Source organism: Mytilus trossulus, chromosome 4, assembly GCF_036588685.1.
Source record: "Mytilus trossulus isolate FHL-02 chromosome 4, PNRI_Mtr1.1.1.hap1, whole genome shotgun sequence".
Lineage (NCBI taxonomy): Eukaryota > Metazoa > Mollusca > Bivalvia > Mytilida > Mytilidae > Mytilus > Mytilus trossulus.
Window position 1 is genome coordinate 54,953,180 of NC_086376.1, and position 20,836 is coordinate 54,974,015.

The 20,836-nt window shown below is 30.3% G+C and overlaps 1 protein-coding gene across 3 annotated transcripts in view; it reads left to right on the forward strand.

Moving 5' to 3' along the window:
* The first annotated feature begins 245 nt into the window (after positions 1-245).
* Positions 246-20,836, forward strand: part of LOC134714005 (protein CEPU-1-like) — a 42,892-nt gene continuing 22,301 nt past the window's right edge. For 2 of the 3 annotated variants that reach the window (XM_063575259.1, XM_063575261.1), the window contains exon 1: positions 246-581. The gene's annotated coding sequence lies outside the window, so the exon portion shown is untranslated. Of the gene's footprint in view, positions 582-12,786; positions 13,068-20,836 lie in introns of those variants that run through there. The other variant, XM_063575260.1, reaches the window with a different exon arrangement.

The following is a 20,836-nucleotide window of genomic DNA, read 5'->3' on the forward strand; positions in this document are numbered from 1 at the left end:
TGGTAAAACTTATCTGTTTTGTAACACCTAAAATTTTAAAACCTATTTTTATCGTTGCCTTTTAAGCATCATACTATTCACATTTCATTCTGATCCTTGACAAATGCTTTTATAATTTCGTGTAGGTAGTAATTTTGTCCGTATGTTTACAGCATCGATTTCACATAATACAAATTGACAAGATTACATGATGATTGCTATCGGAGCAATCGGAGTTTTTCAATATCTCCCAATGTCATCCGAAATGAACACATTGAGACGTTTGATGCGCAATTGGATCAGCACAGAAGAACGACAGGTAGATCGTTATCAAAGATTTGTCTGATAAAATCACATTGAGAAAAACTATCAAAGAATTGCGCAATGCATGATGGATTATTACTGAAGTTTTAAACGCTTTTTATCTTAAGAGCTTTTATCTTTAAGAAAACTGAAAGGAAAAGAAATCAATTAGCGGTCAACGATTTTTAGTAGCAGTTGGACTTATAAGATTTTATCATTGTCAGTTGTACCTAATTTGATACACTCTTGGGAAGTTAAAGTCCTCTTTGGAAGTTATAATCTTGCTCTAGGGCACGAAGGTAGGTCGCATATTTTTAGTATTTGACATTTACTACTGGTATAAAAATGCAACTTTGAAATATAAAACTTGCTTAATTACTCTTCTACTATGGCTGTTAAAGTTAACAATTTTCGTTTATGATTACTTATTTCTCACTTTCATCTGAACTTGAAAACGTATTTTGTATTGTATTTCCAATGTCGCACAGCGTACATATTCTTTTATTCATGAGAAGTTCTGAACCACTGATTTGATTTAGTTACAGTAATGCACCTGTTTATAAGTTATTTAAGATTCATTAACCATATACTTTCAAGTTTATAAAATGCAACTGAACAGGTTAAACTATTTGCTAACAGAGAGTCGTTACACAAAACAATTAGAAAATAAACTTAAGTTGTGTTCTGGGGGATGAATTATATTGATGCTATGGGTATTAATTTGAAGACAAATAGATGTTTTAATTCGCAATGACGGGAGTAAAAATATACAGACACAATTACGTTCAAACCATGGAAAAAGTTTAACAGACTAAAAGACTTTATTTAGAACTCCCAAAAGTATACGAAAGATATTTTCAATAAAAAATGTCAACAATGGTAAATTTAATAGTTTTAAACAAGAAAACCAATCTAGACTAATTTGACAAGTTTAATCCGCTGTAAATATATTTTCCCAAACGTCGAATCAAAGAGTTAATAAAAAATGTTGATATCAAATCGAATCCAAAGATGTATATATTTTTTTGTTTAAACAAATCAATGTATCGTAAGACGTAATCTCACGCGGCAATTATTATTAAGTCCAGGAACTTTTATTCACTTGCTGTTCTTTAAATATAGGAACAGAATTGAAAACATTACTCTCTAAATACGTTATTCTGAAGTTGAAGAGACCGGATAATAAATATAGAAATACAGTAGTGCTTAATTATTTTTAGATCCCTTTTTGTCATAAAGTTTTGCGCCAGTTTTCGGTTCTCGTATACATGCTTGGCTTTGTAATAATCGGTTTTGGGCATTGCTGATAAAGGTAACTTCAGCTTCTGGTGCATACAATTTATAAACTATTATTTTAACTGTTTAGGTAAAAAAACAGACAAATTTGAACAATAGTTATCAAAATTACCAGGCTTATAATGTTATACGCCAGACGCGCGTTTTGTCTACATAAGACTCTTTCAGTGACGTTTAGATAAAAAAAAAGTTTGAAACCCAAAACAATTACAAAGTTGAAGAGCATTGAGGACCCAAAATTCCAAAACTTTAGACATGCCAAGTTAATACTCCATAAACAAGGCCTTATGATATGAAATTAGCTTATTCACGTTAATATTTACAAATTTATTATATGAAATGTTTGAAACAAATAGATCAGTGCAGTGAAAACCAAAGTAATTGATGCGTTAAATGGCATACAAACATGTTTAGATTAACAGTGCAACTTTAAGATAAATATTATGTCTATAATAGTTCATTACAGTATATTGATACAACTTATAAGATCTCTATCTTAAAACTTATCAATCAAAAGGTTTATGATCTACTCAAACAATTTATAAGAATTCCCCAAAAAGGAGGAAAACGATTGATAAAGGTCATGTATAAACTCTTATTAATCATGTTAACAACTGTGGCTCATAATAGTGTAATTATCGTTATATGGTCTATTAAATAAATGAATATGCCGGATAGCCCATCGCCAGCTCGAAATCTTCAAACTATAAGTAGTCCATAATGGCTAGATTGTGTTAAAGTATCGGAGAGTGTCTTATGTCCAATTTAGTCAACATCTATGCCAATAAAAACATGAAAATGCCGCTTAAAGTACATTTTCACTTCTAAATTACATCTCAAAACATAAAAAGTGTAGAATAAGTTCAATGCAGATATAACTTATTTCATTTTATATTAATTCTTAAAACTCCTAAAATATATTGTTATTCTTATAAATGAGAAATAATGATTATTTTTAACGCCATATTTTACGACCATTTTCTTTGACAAGACGTCGTAAAATCAACTTCATCATTTCCTGGAGTGTATTATAAGTCAGGAAGAAAAACTAGCTGCTCTTTTGTTAGACACTACGAAATGTATCTCCATCGTAAATTAAAATAACATTTGATAATATCTTGATACAGAAACATCTGTTTGGAATCGGTTAGTAAATTCATGCACAGTGAGGATTTATAACTTACTTAATTAAAATTCCGCGAGATTATTCAGAATCAGTGTTCCTTTTTTCTCTAGTTGATATGCAGTTATTGTAAAATACTACCCTCTTGGGAGGGTTGACCTTAGATAAATTTGGCTATTAGTTTTAAGTCCCTTTCTGTCACAAAGTTAATGGTTTTACGTTTTACACATCACTAGATCTCAATTGTTTAGTTTGGAGCGTTCTTGGTGGAAGATATGGCGTATCGGACGCACGAAAATGCATAAAGCGTTGTTTACCCATGAAAACAAGTTGAGAAAATTGGAGCAAGTTTAAGTTTATACATTTGCTCTTTAATACTAGCGCTATGAAATAGAACCTAACCGTTGCTGTGTCTGGAATTAGTCAGACGCCAAGTAGCATATATTTAGATAAACCCTAAGATTTGATATGGACTCAATGCATACGGTTTCACATGCTTTAGTGATTAAAACGCAATTTGATTAGGAGTTTCTGTCTTGTAAACTTGATTGAGGGATATCATATAATAAATTATGCATCTGCAAATTTCAATTTGTTTTAAATTTTGATGTTATGCGAAAAAAACGTAAAGAAGAAACGCGCACACCGGAAATGAATTTAATGAGCAGGTTTGTTTTAATCTACCTTTGAAAAAATTAAATGAAAGTTGGATCAAGATGCGCAGAATCATTTTCTTAATTTGCCCAGTTCTTATCTTTAACTTGAATATACATGAATCGATGGCACATACAGAAGCTTAGTGATATAAATGATTGTGGTCATATTTTCTGGGTGGCAAATGCGATTTATATTCTAATTTAACAAAATTTACTAAAAACAAAATGTCCTTTCTTGTCACTTATTTTAGGTTAAATCTTAAATTTCTTTGTTCACCACGGCAAATAAATAAATTAACTCTTCTAGTTCAAACATGTCCATTTCTAAAATCCCTGAACAAACAATTAAAGGGCGGACTATTTAGTTTTGTGTTGTTTCATAATTTGAGTAACTCATTTCAAGGTTCATAAGGGACATTGAAACAGTTTTGCCTTCCTTATTTCATCCTTTGTACTTCATTGTTTGTATTGAGTTAAGAATGATAAATTCATGTAGCAAAAATAACATTTCTATGACTTTTGTTCACACAGAACTTTAAATATATTCGAAGAAAAATACTAAAGTTACTTTATGAACAGTATATCTAACTTGTTCCTGAGATATAGTAACTTTAGTATTTTTCTGGTTGCTAACCCTATATGGAAACTAACCATGTATTTTTTTAGGACACCCTATATGAAATATATATAGTCACCACGTGTAGTCGATTAACTAGTCATACCCCCATAAATCTATAGAATGTAAGTTAATATATAATACACGTGTGGTTCAGCATCACTCTTTTGTTCGATGAACTAACAAAGCTATAGTCTTTTGAATTGCAGCAGTATAGTCGTTTATGCTGATTCTGTAACATTACAATACAGATCCTGATTGATCCTTTGCAAAGTTAAAACAGAATCAGTTAAAATGGAAGGAAATATGTGAATTCAAAATCAAATCCAAGTTTAAAATGAAAAGAGTCAAAATCATCGAACTAATTTCCTTTTTTCGGATTTTATCTTGACATGTAAAATGAATTGAAAATCTGCTGTAATTTAATAAATCACAACGTTTTCCATGTTAGAATTTAAAAGATTTGCGTGACAACTAAATATTACTGTGTTAGCATTTTCAATCTGTATCACATGGCATTCAGGATTATGTTCCAGTAGTGATCAGAATAATCTAAACTGTTCAAAGTTATCTTGTGGAAATTTAAAATATATTCTTAAACAGGCTGCTATTGCAGCAATAAGGATAACTGCATCAACGGGAAGAAAAATATGTCAAATAGTTACAACATTAACGGTACCAATTTTCCTGCAATAGATCCGCTTTTCGACAATACATGTCTCGTCAGTGATGCTCGTGGCCAAAATATTTGAAATCCAAAGCTTATATAAAAGATAAAGAGCTTTAATCCAAATGGTCCAAAAAGTAAAGCCAAATCCGTGAAAGGAATCAGAGCTTTGCATGTGGGAGATACATTCCTTAATTTATAATAATTTCTATCATTTTGTAACAAGCTTAGGAAGTTAAAGATGATAAATTAAATTCTTTTTTTTGTAAGAAGTAGATGACTTGTGCATTCTGCCCTTAAGTTAGTACTCCTCAAATTAGTACTGTGATTAGTTTGACATGCAAAGGTTTTGCCTTTGACTTTGTGGTGGTACTCCGTTGGGATCTTCACATTTTACTTGCATAAAAGAACGATATTATAATTCTACAATGTAATATTATATAACTATAGCCGTTGTATGAGGCGAAACAAGGATAATTATATTGACCTGAATGAAGTATATTGACTGAGTACGAAGTCGGAGGTTGAGATAATTCTTTGGGTCGATATATCCTGTATTGACCCCATACTACAAAGCTATAATTGTTATATTATTTATTTCCGACCATATTTGTATCAAAATCGTCAGTTTAATGTATTCGATCATTTGATGAAAAACAGACTGTAACATAATTTGAGATTTTTATGCGATAGATATCAGACACCATAAGGAATACAAATTATTGCAGAAAGTTGATTTGCATAATTGAGCTTTATTTGAATCGAGACGATATTGTTTACAAGGAATCATGTTAAACTATCATGGGATGAAGTAATATCTTTTGAAATCGCCGACTTATAAATACAAATATTGTGTATATACCATAATTCTTATTAGTAAGTCATGTCAATGAAAAAGTTCACTAAGAAACACCAAACAATCCTTATTCATCAAAAATATCGGAAATAAAGATATTTATCTTTCACTCAATTTTCGAAAATGGAAAAACATGCAAAACAACACCATTCATATTTCTGTATTTTGACGTATTTCATTATAACCTTGGTACCTTTGATAACCATTAATAAAATATGTTTTTGTGGATGGAAAATGCTACTGTTAACCCGTTACCAATATAAACTATTTTTTGTCTTCATAAAATGGTAATTGAGTAAACTAGTTAAACTGCAGTTAATTTTTGACAGATTGAAATTAAAAGTTCGTATAGATATTGCATGGTAACTCTAACTTCTTTAAATTCAAAACAATGATACGATTCTGAACAACACTTATAGTCTATGAGTTGAGAACTAATTTAATGTTTTCCAATATTTTTGCTTTAGAACAAATAACTTGTCAAAGCCACACGAGGCTTTTATTATTATTCCTCGAAAGAAATCATTTTATGTATCAAATGTATACCGTGAGTGCATTTGTTTTTCCCCCAAAGAAAAACATTTCAATATATTTTAAAATAAATTTTACAATATATGTAGTCTGTAGGAATCCAAGCTATTGTTAATTTAATCAATGTGCTGCCTTTATTACATTTTGAGAGTGAATATATTGTCATGTTTGTTTTGGTATTTATAAGAAGAAAGTCATCACATGATGGGCACATATTTTCAACTTGTTCAATAAAATGTTATCTCTTGTTTCAACTTTGAATGTTGAAACCAGAAAAGTCATAGGCGATAACTAGTAATGAGCACATACATATAAAATATGAATGCATTACGTGTTTATATTCATAATTTTAAGATAAACATGAAGATGGTAATTTAACTTTAATGACAGAATATACTTTTATAAGTGATCATTAAAATTTGCTCAATTTGACTTTATCAGAATGTTTGCGTGTGAACAAAGCAGGACACATAGCATGAATATTCCAAAGAAGGAATATACATGCAATTTAGAAAATATGCTAAATAATTCATTTATATAGGAACATTTGTTTGCACAGGGTTAATGGTGCTTTCGTCCAAAATGCAGCAACCAAGTGATTGTGAAAACTCTATAATGATACCAATAAACAAATTCAATTTGGTACGACAAACGTCAACATAGAACACATCAATGCAAAAAGTAATATCACAAATATACTGGCCCGAGGAAAATTCATAACGGAAAGTCTATAATCAAATTGCAAAATCAAAAGATAAAACACATCAAACGAATGGACAACGACAGTCATATTCCTGACCTGGTACAGCCATTTTTTCTGTGTAGAAAATGGTGGATTAAACCTGTTTGTATCTGTAATATAAGCAGGTGAAAAGCCGAACACAGTAAACATAAAAATAAAATAAAAAATTTGGTTAATGGCGTATATGTCCGGTGTTTTTGCAAATAACTCAACATTTTATAAACAGTCAATTTACAGAAAAAGACAGTGATATTTCATGTTGACACAGGAGTAAAATGAAATAAGCATGCACTCACACCACATCGTCCTATATCTATGATATTAAATTACATTTAATAGTAAGATGGTGTATCATTTCATAATAACATTTATATTCCTACAATCAGGCATCTTCTAACAGAAAGTATAGTGCAAAACCAATAAAGATACATGTTATATTATAAAAATCAATTTCCATAAAATGCATCACACTCATATATATATATATATTTCTCGTTACATTGAAGACCTGTTGGTGACCTTCTGCTATTGTTTTTTCTATGGTCGGGTTGTTGTCTCTTTGATACATTCCCCATTTCCATTTTCAATTTTATATATATTCTACTGTCTGATAATTTTACAAGTTGAAGACCTCCATTGATGATTTGTTAATTCTCGAGAGTATCATGAATACTTCGGTACTAGCATGACATTACAGATATACATTGCGTCATTGCAATTTGAATTGAGCTGTATTTTAGGGCATAAACAAGATTTTTGTTATTCATATTTAATTTATCGGCAAATCAAGTACTGTTATTGAACTTCCCTTGTTACTGTCAATCGTGACATTTTATCTAGATTGAACCTAGCGTATTATATAATAATCCTGGTACCTTTGATAACTATTTACACCACCGGGTTAATGCCACTGCTGGTGGACGTTTCATCCCACAGGGTATCACCAGCACAGCAGTCAGCACTTCGGTGCTTACCTGAATATCAATTATAAGGTGTTTTTTTGAATTTCCTGTTAAACAAATTTAATTTTTCGAAATACTAAGGATTTTTTTTTATCCCAGGCATATATTACCGTAGTCGTATTTGGCACATTTTTGATGATCTTCAACTTTGTAAATTTTTTTGCTTTATATTTTTCTTTATTTGAAAAGCACTTTACGCCCATATGGACCAATGGCTTAAAACATTATACATAATATACAGTTTACATAAAACAATGAAAATAAACAATGGACACACTTTGAACTATAATTTGTCTTTTTTTTTTAAATCAATATATATATATATATATATATATAAGAGATTCAAATTATATCAAGGACTCCCTGCCCTCAGTCTTAGTGACTTTTTTTAAAAAGGAGCCTAATTTGCAAGTGTCCTGTTTTGTTTCAGGATTGAGAATATGTTTTAATTTATCTATATCATTTAAGTTATTATATTTATTTTCATTTAAAAATTCTTTTCTTAATTGTTCATTTATTTTACATTTAAAAAAGAAATGAAACTCATCATCTAGTACATCACAATGTGTACATAGTCTTAAATCTCTGGGAATTTTCCTGTATCTTCCAGTTTCTATTAATAAGCAGTGGTCACTTATTCGAAATTTAGAAATTAGTTGTCTATATTAAAAGTTTTGAGAAAGTAGGTATGGTTCAAAGTTATAGCTTTTCTTTATTTTTTTAAAAAGTTGGAGTTTGCTATTCTCTTGTAAATTTAATATTTTATCATTATATAAATTTTCATAGGAGTTTTCTAGATTTTGTTTGTATATTAGCCTATTATTTTTATCCTTATTTTGGTTAACAATTTCTAAATCATTTTGACTTCTGACATGATTTACATAGGAGTACCAAGAATAAATACCTGCATTATGTAAAGTTTTTGCCAAATTTAGTGTCTCTTTTAGTAAGGGACTTGTTTCTTCCCTTAATAGTCTATCATGAAAAAGAAGAGTTTGTCTTTTTATAAAGCAATCAATAGGGTAGCTGCCTAATTCAGATCGAGCAGCTATATTGCAAGAGCATTTTTTTACTCCTAAAGTTAACTTATTAAATTTATTTAGTACTTTATCAGGTGGACTTTTGTCAATGAAATTTAGAGTATCTACTTTTTTGTTATTTTTATCTCCTTTAATTGAAGCTTTATAAAAGGATGAGTATGCATCCATATACCATATTTCACTGTTATAAGTTAATATTGGTCTGACGAGAGAGTTAAATAAATGGTTTGACAAATTTACAGGAGTCTGATGAATCGAATTACAATATGTTTTTATAGAATACATTACTTTCATAGATTTTTTGGCTAATTCTTGTGCTGAATGAATAAGATTTCCATTCTGACTAATAATATTACCAAGAAATTTAAACTTTTCCATTTGCTCTAATTTATCACCATTATAATTAAAAGAATGGTTAAGATTTTTCCTATTGTTACTTGTGCTTAAAATCATAGTTTTAGTTTTTTTACAATTTACAGTTAACTGCCATTTATCACAGTATTGAGACAAATGGTTTAAACTTGACTGAAGACCCTCTTTAGTTTCAGACATTATCAAAATATCATCAGCAAATAGGAGGCTTCCAATATTTGTCTGTTCTATTTTCAAGGGATCACAGTCATCCTGTTTAAAAATTTGAGGTAGATCATTTATGAAAATATTGAATAGGGTGGGACTTAAAGAATCCCCTTGTCTTACCCCTCTAGTTACTTCAAACCAGTTAGTGAGTTTATTATTAATCTTTATTGAAGATTTAGTGGTTGAATACATATTTTTTATTACTTGATACATTTTACTGCCGATACCCTGGGACAAAATTTTATATAATAAAGCTGTTCTCCAAATGGAGTCAAATGCTTTACGTAAGTCAACAAAACAAATATATAATGGTTTCTTTTTTAAATTTAAATATTTATTAATCAAAGTTTTAAATACAAATAGACTATCTGTAGTTCTTAATTTAGGAAGAAATCCAAATTGTTCCTGGCTAAATTTGTTTTCCATATATTTAATTATTCTGTTATTTAAAATTGAGCTAAATATTTTGGCAATACCATTTATAAGAGATATTCCTCTGTAGTTATTTGGGTCTTTGGAATCTCCCGACTTAAATATTGGCACTAATAGAGAATATTGCCTTGTTTCAGGGGAACATCCTGAATCAAGAACAAGGTTATATAATTTTGTGTAGCATTTAATAGTTACTGGACTTTATAACTATTTTTATCAGAGCGTCACTAATGAGTCTTATGTAGACGAGTTGCGCGTCTTGCGTATTTAATTACAATCCTTGTACCTTTGATAACGTTTTCCACCTGTATGAGTGTACTAAAACCAAACTTTAAAATTTCTAGAAATACACTGAACATGTTTTATTTGACAGCAACATTTAGGTACATGTGACATTCTGATGATCACCCGACATTTTCATACGTCCAGGTAATATAACAGAATTGATGTGAAATTTATCGGGAATCGTACGAATACTTCACAAAGAGAGATAAGATGAGTGGACATGATCCAACCCTGCTTTTCAGATATTGTTAAAAGGATATTTCACCTTTTCAGCTGGAACAAATCCCTACTTTCCTTTAAAATCATGGACCCAAATTTTTTGTAAGTGTAATTTCACCCCTACTTGCAATTTGAGGCATTAAACACGGAGAAATAAATTTGGAAGGGGTATAAAATGGCAAGTAATCATCTGTCAACACTAGGGACATATTCGTGGACAACGAAAATCAAGGGACGACAATTGTGGTCTCGGACCACTTGTTTTCAAATATATTTTTAGTGTTGTTTTTGAAAACGGATAGAATTTAGATGAAGGATGCGAATACCGAACTCTTAGCACAACTGAACAAACACAGACAACATTATACCAAATCAGTTGTAACTTAATAAAAACTTCATGTCAAATCCATGTGTAATTTTGTGTTTTAACCATGTAGGTACAACCTTCATAAGTTAATGGAGAATCGTACTACAGTAATATTCGTCAATCTTTGGTATTTTAAAGTCATACATGTTGTGTAGCTAATGACACGAATAAATAAATATTACATGAATATCAACTTAATATTCGAAAAGCTACTTTATCAAACATTAAAGTTTATAATTAATCGTAGTTCATCAAGGTTTCAGAATTGAAATCGTATGTACCTTAAATGCTAGTGATCAAAGAATCATTTGATAATTATGGAAGTAAATGTCTCATATTTTTTTTTTCTCTCGCAATAATGATGTGGTTTTCTGCCAATTTAAATGATAAGAGAATACGTCTAAAATACTACACAGTGGTCGGTTGCAATAGTTGTATGAATGAATATATGCTGCCTTTTAATGTATCTGAATTAAAGTTTTCGAGATGGTTGGTTTCTGACTTGTCTCATATGAATGAATAAGAATATACATCGATATAGTATATTCAAACATCAAAGATTGAAACATGTCTAGAGTGTTTTTACTGATTTTGTTCTCGAGAGATGATGTCTTGTCTACAGCTGAAGCTACTTGAAGTAGCACAGTAATTTACTACGTTAAAAAAGAGACAAAGTAGAACACTTTGACTTTGATTTCCCAAGCATAACCAATAAGGGTTAGTTTATCTTGTTAGTAAACCTAAAAATCGTCTTTTACAGTCTATGTTTTGTTTTCAATTAATTTGTCGATTTTAATAAAACCAAACAGAAATTTTTCTTACACGTAGTTGTGAAATTATTTAAAAATCAAATAATTTACCATGATGTAAGAATAGATTCATTAATAAAAACCTTTAAAAATGAATTTGATATTGAGCAATGTTCCTGTTAACGTCCGTTTTCATGTTCATATTCGATAATATATATATTTCAAAATGACCATTGTACATGAAAAAGTGAACAACATTTAGCTCTAAAAGCTTTTAAGTTACTTCCTTCATGCGTGCAAATTATAAGACTAGGTCAATGTATGGAGTATATATTAAGGATAACAAAGTGTATTTGTCTTTATATAGTATAGTCATGGAATGTCTTGTGCTTTGTCTGTTGTTGTTAAAAAGGTATAACCGTTGATTCTAATACAATTTTTATGGAACCATTTTTTTCATTGGCTAAAAGTTGCCGTCAAATTCACAGTTGACCAGGCGTAACTAAGGAGGCGTATAAAATGTATAGTGTTAATAAGTCAATTAATGGAACTAACAGTCGATGTTTTGCAAACATCAATGACGCAATAACTCAACACAAAGTTACAAAAAGAAACCAACCACTGACAATCGCATTGTGTTGTAACAGAAATCAGAAGAATAAAAAAAAACAAGATTTCCGTCTTCAAAACACGTTTTCTTGTCAAACGATTAGCATGCGTATACCTCTTGTGTAAACCAGTTTAAAATGCTAACGTAAAAAGGGCCAAAAGGGAAAAAAGCAAAACAGTCAAAACTGTCTACGGTTTTATTTGAAACCATAGCTTTAATAATGATTCCATAAGAAATCAATGTTGATGAATGCATTAATAGAGGAAGTCTCAATATCAGCTTTAAAATTTTTGAATTTATAAATATACGATGTACGTTAAGGATCAAGTCTACATCTCAAAGGCTATAAGTATCATAGTATCAACATCAGCATAAGGAAACATGTACAATCAGTATCTGTGATTTTATCATCTCCTCTGTAAAAGTGGGGGTAATTTATTTGGTTGAAAAACAAACTATTTATCATGTTATTAAACGATGACATTTAAAAAATACAAAAGATGGATACCAGCAGGTAACTTGCACCATTTGGATTATTATAAATAAAATTATAAGGATAGTAAATGAACAAAACTGAAAAGCGGACATGAGATAGTGAAAATCAATGGTTATTATAAAGGTACATGTAGTGACGGTAATACTTCGTCACATAAGTCTGAGTTGAACATTTACTGTGTATTAAACGATACAGGTTTATTATTCATCAAAATATTACTATAATTGTGCTCTTTCTGTGTTTATTTGTCCCTTGTAAAATACTGTTAACACCACATATAAGTAGAGTCTTATGAATGTTTTATGATCATCCGTGCTCTGTTGGGATTTCTAAATGCACAAGTCTGCATTGTGTGACCTTTGTATGTTTCATTTAATTCAGATGATCACATTTGATATTTAGAGCTATCATATAAAACAGAAAATTTCAGCAGCAATACTAAACACATTATTGTACGGTAGTGGTCTGTAAACACTTAGGGAAAACATATGATAACTGTGAAATGGATAATCAATTCAACTTATTTTTAATTTGAAGGGATATACGTTAAGCCATAATGGTGAGTGTAAAGTTTTCATCAAAGTTTCATTGTAGAATATTCCAGAGATAAATTTTGTGTTTGAGAATCTGATATGTAAAAACAATATATTATATAGTTTTGCCTTTTATTTGTTTTGTCTTCTTTTTTTATATTTGTATATTTGGAAATTGGTTGGTGGTCATTGGTTTCGGTACATGTTTATCCTTTTATTTATTTTTAAAATAACAAAATCTTAACTTTTAAGGGTAGTCTGTGTGTATTTTGTTAAACAAAAGAAGTTACAATGATTTAGATTGAATGTGTATATACTAAGATATTAAAACAATCCATTTAGGGGTAAGTGTTGTTACTACTGTTGTTTATGATAAAATGATATTATATATATATACTTATATATTATAATTCTTTGTCTGACTAACTTTTTTCCAATGCAATACTGTGACATGCTTTAATTTTCTTATAAAGATATTGAAAAAAGATTGATTTACTATTAGTTTTGAGAGATTCGGTTAATAAATGTTAAAAAACAGACTTCAGCTTTGCAAGGCAAAAGTGAACTATTAAAAGTATTTATTTAATTACAAATTAAAAAATTTCATCATAAGCAAAACATTTTTTATGTAAAAAATAAATCCTTTTTGTCTCAATTAACAGAACTAACACTCTGAGCGTTCCTGTTAAAGGTTGATTCAGAAAACTGTCCCAAACACAGCATATTCTGAATATTGTTTCGACAAAGTATGCAATACCAATAATACAGACATGACTTTTCATACCAAATCAGTTAAAATTTGTTGTAAGAACTGCGGAGAATGTAAATATAGAATTAATAAATGACCAAAAACTGTTCATAACGGTAGACAGTTTAGCTGATTCGGTTAGTGATATTTTCGGTACATTAACACAATTCAGCGTAATTTAGTGTAATTTCTGCTATATTAAAATGAACGTCAGTCATTTATTTCAAATCATTATTATTTATATATGATTACTATGACAAATGTGTTCATTGTGTTATTTATTGATGACAAAGTTAACATGTTTATAAAAAAGATGTAAAGAAACCCTTGTACCTAGTTCTCAGATTGCTTGTATGTATCGTGTCCCCAAGACCGTAGTACAATTTTTTACAAACATATATATTAAAGATATCAGTACAATTAGGTATGATTTCGTACATTTCTTCAGATATATTAAAAAGTGTTTGTTTTAGTTACTGCAAAAAAAAAATTAAATTATCTATTTATTGGTTTAATGATACCCGTAGTGTTCAATACCGATTTCAGTGATTTTGTTTGAACGTCCTCATATGTATAAAATAAAAAAATATGGTATTGTTGCCAATGAGACAAATCTTTACAAGAGACCAAATGACAGAAGTTAATAACGATAGGTTGTACAGCCTTCAACAATGAAAAAACCCATACCGCATAGTAAATTTATAAAAGGCCCCCGAAATGACAGTTATTACATATCCTCTCGTCTTTCGGAATATTGTACCATATACCCAGCTGAGCTGGAATTGTCTCGTTAAAGCATCTTCATTTTGAAATATATTCACGTTTGATTGTTGATAATTTTACAAGATACTTGTTGTTTTAGTATACATTAAATTGGTTGTTATCTCTTTTAAATTGTTTCAAACTTTGTTCTGCAGGGTCATTTTTTAGTTTCCTATGTGGTATAGGTTTTGTTCTTTGTTGAAGGCTGTAAAGTAACGATCAAGTTGTAAAGTACAGTTTGCATTTTCATCTTTTTGGTCTCTGGTGGATTTTTGTCTCATCGGCTTTCGTGTAACATCTCCTTACTTTTATAAGTATGATCTAATGGATTAAATCTTCTTTAAGAATCGTCTGGTAGTTTTTGATATGAATATGGAATATTATGTGGGCTTTATAAGGCAGGGAGTATTTGCAGTTCTGCAGAAGTTTAGTTTAATAAAATTTGTTATACCCTTTTATTACCATTAAACTTATTTTCTAGATTGAAATTTAAGTATGTCATACTATACACTTAAACAGAAATTAAAAAACAAACAGAACAGAAACAGAACTGACAAAATCCGTATCAAACTCAAACAGTACTGACAAAATCAGCACTGAAACATTACTGACGAAATCAACAAACAGGACTGACAAAATCAGTACTGTAACAGTACTGACGAAATCAGCACTGAAACATTACTGACTAAATCAACAAACAGGACTGACAAAATCAGTACTGAAACATTACTGACGAAATCAACAAACAGGACTGACAAAAACAGTACTGAACAGTACTGACAAAATCACATTGAAACATTACTGACGAAATCAACAAACAGGACTGACAAAATGAGTACTGTTACAGTACTGACGAAATCAGTACTACTGATACCGTTCTGAAATCAGTACTGAAACATGTACTGAAATTAAAGAATTAGTAACTGAATATCATCATTGAAATATTATTGACGAAGTCAGTACCGAAACACGTACTGCATTTATAGAATTAGTAACTGAAAATCATAACTGGAACATTGCTGACAAAATCAGTACTGACACAGGTACTGAATTTATAAAATTGGTCGTCACTGCAAAATCAGTACTCACACATCACTGTCAAAGTCAGTACTGAAACAATACTGCAGAAATCAGTACTGAAACAGTACTGAATTTATAGAATTGGTAACTGTATAGAAAGTATAACCTAATAAGATATTAGTCTTGCCGAACAGTACTGATCTGTGAGAGGGTACAAATGTACTGAAAAAACGTGGGTAAATTATTGGTAGTGTAGAAGGACGACTGTGTCTAAAAAAATACCTCATCAGAAATAAAAAAATCCAGTCAAACAATGACGTGTGTACCCGATATCTTAAATGACACCACCAAACAATTATTATCTAATTCAAATGAGACATGACGTTACCTTAAGCTAATAATATGTTTCGTGACCAGACATTCATTGTTTTAAATGAGCACTTAGATCCTTAAAAGACTTCATTATTGCAAACATATTGAATAAAAAATGAAAAATCTTAGACAAAGAGCAAGATATATAACAATAGATGCTTATCATTTTGTATGTTCAGGTATAGACAATAATCTGTTAAAACCTCGCTGGTATTTTGTATTAAATTTGTTGAGAATAAATATCTTATTAAAATATTTTATCGTCTAATATATTTATAATCAATATCGATCACATCTAAAGAATTAATAAATGTATACTTCTACAAATTTCTTATAACAAAGTAAATAGAGTATTTGAAAGAAGACGAAAATTACGTGCACACTAATGGATTCGTTCAAGTGAAAAACAATTGCAATATCTTTGACTTATTAATGTCAAGAAAAGCACAATGTTCCGATTGCGGACGTAATATTAAAACAACAGTATTTTGCATCAGTTCTTCTTTAAGATGAAGTATTTATGCGTATTCTCACATATTTTCAACATCGAAGCACTCATAAAGCACTACACGATTTGTGAGTTTGGTTTCCTCATAATTTGTTGTACAGCCTGAGTTTTATCGATGATTGAGTCCACACTATTTAAGATTAGAAATTCTTGTTTTTGACTGTTGATTGTAGAATATATTATTGTCGAACACGAAGCCGTGAAATAGGTTAGGGGGGAAAATCACATAATTCATTATAGATCCAACTTGTGTGTAGTTTAGATCACAGTCATAATCAGTGCATCTAAACTAATTGTTAAGTTTAAATTCAAGAGTTTTGACGAGGCGCATATTAGGTTTCCTCTATAAAACGACCACGTTAAAAAAACTGATTGATTGATTTACTTTGGCAGTGGCACAATCTAAAAGAAAGCTTTAAGTTGTTAGAACACGATTTTGCATTAAGGGTTCGTGTCTTTGTGTGTTGCAGTTTGGTTTTGGTTGTTTGTTGCACTTCAGTGCTTATGTTGTTTTGTTTTTTCCTCTTATAGTTGATGGGTTTACCTCAGTTTTAGTTTGTAACCCGGATTGGGTATTTCAATCGATTTATGACTTTCGATTTTAAATTGCACCGTTTTAACGTCTATACAACTTCATCTTATGTGCAAAAGTGAATTTCAACAACTCTTGGTTTAATGAGATTAATGTGATTTATCTGTCAATAAAGGCAACAGTAGTATACCGCTGTTCAAAACTCATAAATCCATGGACAAAAAACAAAATCGGGGTAACAAACTAAAACCGAGGGAAACGCATTAAATATAAGAGGAGAACAACGACACAACACCGAAACGCAACACACACAGAAACGGACCAAGCAACAGACAAAACACCACGAGAATAACAAATATAACATCAAAACCAAATGCATGTAATACATGTAGCAAAATCATTTTCTAAGGTGACAAGTAGATTTTATTATAAAAGTTATCAAAGGTACCAGGGTTACAATCTAATACGCCAGATGCACGTTTCGTCTGCATAAGACTCATCAGAGACGCTCAGAAAGAAAATAAACATTGATTCAAAATAAGTCGGAACAGTGCGTTATAAAACCAGGTTCAATCCACCATTTTCTACGTTTGAGAATGCATGCGTTCCTGGTCAGGAATAGGAATAAAAATAAGAATTTTATTAGTTGAAAATCCAAACAACAGGATTGTTACTAAAACGAAACAATGTAAAATCTAAACAAAACAAACAAACAGACAGAACTATGACAGTTGTTGTCCATTCGTGTGATGTGTTTTATCATTTGATTTTGCTATATGATAAGGGTTCTTTCCGTTTGGAATGTTCCTCGGACTTCAGTATTTTTGTTATCTTTCTTATGACCTCCAAAATTGATAAGTAACACGTACATTGTATTTGTTTTCTTAATTGAGTGTGCACTCGAGACTCTTGAGCTGACAGGGCCGTAACTACATTGAGGTAAATGAAGCAAATGCCTCTTGTTGGAATTCATAAAAAAGAACAATTGGAACAGTAGCTTGTCTGCATATCAATTTTTTTTCACAAGACTTGCAAGAGGCAAACGGGTCGCCCCTGTTGTTTCGGATTCCATGGATTTAATTTGTTTTTAGTTTTCAATGTCGATGTCTACTGTTTTTCGTAATGTGTCGTATCTGTTTCCCTTTTTTTGTTTGTTTATTCATTATCCTTCTTGATTTGATGTAAACAGTACTGTAAACTAGTGCAAGCAGTATTGTATTTGTAATATTTCTCCAAATTAGCATGATTTTCTCTTGCCATGATTATTTACATTTAGTCAGATGAAAATGTTTTCCCCCATTATAACAGTTACTTCGAAATACCTTGTTGGCTTTATCAAACACATATAATACATGTTTTATATGATTCTGGCTTTACATATTACTTTAAATGTAAAAGTATGTCCCCTATGTCCTTTTAAGACATCGTTCATCCATTTTCCCTTATGTTTCTGACGTGTTAATGACATTTAATTAATTAAGCAAAACCTTGTTTTATTTTCAAATAAAATGTTTCTTTGGGATATAATACGTAAAGTTATTCGAATTTATTGCACAATTGGGAATCTGATATCTTCTAACAAACTTACGCTGAAACCTTCCTTAGCAATTGATTTGTTTTCCAATTTCTCGTTTTATCCCTATTACAAAGCGGTCATGGTATTTGTTTGATAGCCATTGCGTTTAATACGGTGTTGAGGTCCTCAATTTTGTTAACTGGATCAGATACTAGCATTAAATTCTGCTTCTATCATGTAACCAGTCGCATGGGAAATGTTAATGTTCGCAATGATCATTGAGTTCTTAATACAAGAGCTTAAATAATAGCAATTCAACAGATTTTATATGATTAAACAGTTTCTAAATATTCCGTAATGTGTTTTAGATATTGTTTCAATTTAAGAACCATTGTGCCTTTAATTGGTTCTTTATTTGAAAATAAGTACTCTTTAATAGTTAAGTATGACAGATATACGAAGGTATATAACACATTGCTGTCAACTGATTTGTATCTTTGATATTTCTGTTCAAAACAATATGATATATATGTGATTGTGGTATAAAGAAAACAAAGGAGTTTCATTTTGGAGTAGGATTTTTTTTAACACGTGCTTTGAGAAGCAAACAAAACTAGTGATGATTGTAGTTAAACATCAAAGTAGCTTTGTTTATTCCTGACATTTTTACAAAGTATTTTGAAGATATTGAACCAATCTTTGAGCCAAGCTTAAAGCTTTTGATTCAGATGTTTCTCGTTAAGTGATCGCTACAGACAAAATAAATAAAACATAAATAAATCAAAATATGATCCTCGTTAATCCAGTGTAGTCTAAGTAATCATCAATTAAAGTTTATTTTTACTGCCACCTACTTTCAGATAAATTTCAGCTTATCGGAAACGCAATGTGTTTTATGCAAATTCAACCATCACACATTTTTGTATTTTACTTTATATTTGTTATGTGAAATAAACATAGTGACGTGCATCTGTATATGTAATTAAATTATTAAAAGTTAAAGCTCACAGATACAAAAATGAAAAAAATAAAAAATAAAATATAGAATCAAATTAACGGTACCAATTTTCTTGCACCATATGCGCATTTCGACAATACATGTCTATTCAGTGATCCTCGTGGCCAAAATACTTGAAATCCAAAGCTTATATAAAAGATGAAGAATTGATTGTAACGGGTACTTATTTCACGCAAAGACAAACTATATTGGCGTAGACTAACGAAACAGCTAGAGAGTCTAACAAAATATTTTTGCTGCGTCAAGACAATTTGTTCAAAAATTTATATTTTCTGTTGATGCAAAAAAAGATGAAAAACAGGCAACAACTACAACAGCAACAAACAAAAACAAAACAAACAAAAATTCGTCGGCTACAATTTTTAACTTTCAAGTAAAAAAGAAAATAGAAATCGTTTTTTTGCGAGGAGTACGCAGAATACCTAAAATAATAGAAACAAATAAAGCATGAATGTATATGTATATATATTTGTTATTTGTACAATTTTCGAATGGTTGGGGATCCATGAAATAGAGTCCGCAATCTTAATTTAAACAGACGGATACCTTATCAGTATCAGCATACATTTAAAATATAATTCCTCCATATAAGTTATTTCTTCAATAAATATTATACTAAAAACGATAGATAGATAAATCTACTGGAATTAATACATAAATACAACCTAAAGTTAGGTAAGTAAAGGCAACAGTAGTATACCGCTCTTCGAAAGTCATAAATCGATTGAGAGAAAACAACCCTGGTTTACAAACTAAAACTGAGGTAACTATAAGAGGAAGACAACGAAACAACGGAAACGCTGATGTGCAACAAAAAAAGAAAATGACAATACAACACACACAGAAACGAACTATGAGATAACAAATGCCATTGAAACTAGAATTAAGATTTTACTGTCCTTAGATTTTATACAGTAATCGATATCTGACGGATTAAAAGTGAATAAAAATTGGAAATATCTGATTGAGTTAATAAATATATGAATGTGAAGACAATAATCAGTGCCTCTGACTACTTGGTGGATGATAGAAGTTTCCCTTCCATCAATTGTGATTTCATTTTTATCCATTTTTCTGCTCATATGCATTTGTTTTCGTGGAAATAAATAAATCTTTATATAAAAGCGCGTTATCAGTTTTACAGTTCAGATGAGTGGTTTATGTTTTTATGTATTATTTCAGGACACAGATTATCGGTAATTAGGGGAGTTATCACTAGCTGATGTTTTTATTTTGCACAAATTGTTCACTACATGGCTAAGAGGGTTTCCCCTTTCAATGTGTGTTTTTACTGTTATCACAGTCACACACCCAATCTG